The sequence below is a fragment of the Quercus lobata genome, chromosome 3 (assembly GCF_001633185.2).
Source record: "Quercus lobata isolate SW786 chromosome 3, ValleyOak3.0 Primary Assembly, whole genome shotgun sequence".
In the NCBI taxonomy this organism is placed as follows: Eukaryota; Viridiplantae; Streptophyta; class Magnoliopsida; order Fagales; family Fagaceae; genus Quercus; species Quercus lobata.
This window is the reverse complement of record NC_044906.1, coordinates 53,249,575-53,251,243: the sequence shown is the minus strand read 5'-3', so window position 1 is coordinate 53,251,243 and position 1,669 is coordinate 53,249,575. Positions and strand designations below refer to the sequence as shown.

The 1,669-nt window shown below is 32.8% G+C and overlaps 1 non-coding gene across 1 annotated transcript; it reads right to left on the bottom strand.

Moving 5' to 3' along the window:
- Positions 1 to 1,140: 1,140 nt before the first annotated feature.
- LOC115983092 lies at positions 1,141 to 1,248 on the bottom strand. Its single transcript, XR_004089892.1, has one exon. It is a non-coding gene; the product is annotated as a U6 spliceosomal RNA (small nuclear RNA).
- Positions 1,249 to 1,669: the final 421 nt, after the last annotated feature.

The window sequence follows — 1,669 nt, the reverse complement described above, 5'->3', positions numbered from 1 at the left end:
TCATCCTTGGGGTTTATGGGCTTGCCATCAACCCCTTACTTTCTTTGCTTTCATTACTTTGGGTCTGCCGCGGCCCATTCTCACTTTTCCACATCATATACTGCCCATGGTTTGTTTTTCCTCTCTTTTCGGACTCCTTTAAGCCCATTTACCTCTTCAAGTCTCATTTGTTTATCTCATGGGCCTATGATCCATTATTTCTGCTACTTGGGCTTAATGGGTTTTCTATCCATTTGCCAACTCATTTCTGTCCATGTTACTAGGCTTCTCCCTTCCACTTGGGCTTCCGAAATGGCCATCAACAAATACTAAATATTTTTAACATACACACACGGAGAGAGAGGAGAATGTTTTTTAAAGAAACTTACAGTAGTGCATATCCAAAATGACTTATCTCTTGGATACACAGCACAGGTTTTAAACCTTTTGCATTGTTAAGGTTTTTTTTTTAGTTGAAAAAAAAGGTACTGAATACTTTCCTTTAATAAATAAAAATAAAAAATAAAAAAAGAAAAGATATGGTTAAGACATACTCACATGACCTGATGAATAGGTGAGGATGAATTCTTTCCCTCCAAATAAACTCTTCATTCAAGATTTCAACGGAACTGGAAGAACACCTTTGCTTTGTTCTACCATTTTTGCTATGTTCTACCCTAGTTATGGGAGAAACCAACCAACTTTCATATATAACTAAGCTACTTTGTTCCTGCCAAACCAAAGAGAGTATAAAAACATCAACAACCACGGCCTATAATAAAGAATCTATATTTTATATATATCTGAAAGTTAAAATACAATATTTATTGTTGTAAAGCTCCTATTGAGCCACATCAGCAGCCATATCATCCACCTATTTCCAACTCTCTCTCTCTCTCCTCTCTCAATTATTTTTTCATTTATTGGCAGATTTTTTTATTTTTTTATTTTTTTTATTTTGCATCTCTATTTTAAGTTGATTAACTTTTATGTTTTTTAGAATTCTACTTTAGATTGATGTGATTTTGTTTTTTGTTTTTAATATCATAAGTAACCTAAGTAAATTAGGCACACGCCGCACACCACTACTTCATCAGCAAATAAAGAAAATATTATAGATATTGCACTTCTCTAATTTAAAATTTCATTCCACCAAATAACAAATGCTAATCAATGATCATATGTTTTATGCGTATCATCCTTGAGGATGGGCCATGCTAATCTTCTTTGGATTGTTACAATTTCATTGATAGCACTTAAGGTTGGGGCCTGGGAAATTATGAGTATTATTTGGGGCAACATTTATATCAATAAATGGACAACAAAATTTGTCACAATTTTTTCCACAATTAGTTAAAAGTGATTTACCATGAGTGGTGGACAATTGTTATTACATGGACCTATCTTCTTCTTCTTTTTTTTTTTTTTTTTTTTTTTTTTTTTTTTTTTTTTTTTTTTGACTTTCAACAAAATTGTGGCAAAAGTTGTCTCTCGACAACTGGACTTATTTTGTAGCACCATTCTTTTTTTCCCCCACTTAATTAAAAAACCACTCCTACCATTTAAGAGTTCTTCGTTAAATATATAGGATTAAGAGTTCCCATGAGATTCAACCAATCAAGTGATAATTCATTGATAGTAACATCTTTTGTGATGCCTCCATATAAGTAATTCCAGCCCTGCCTCCACC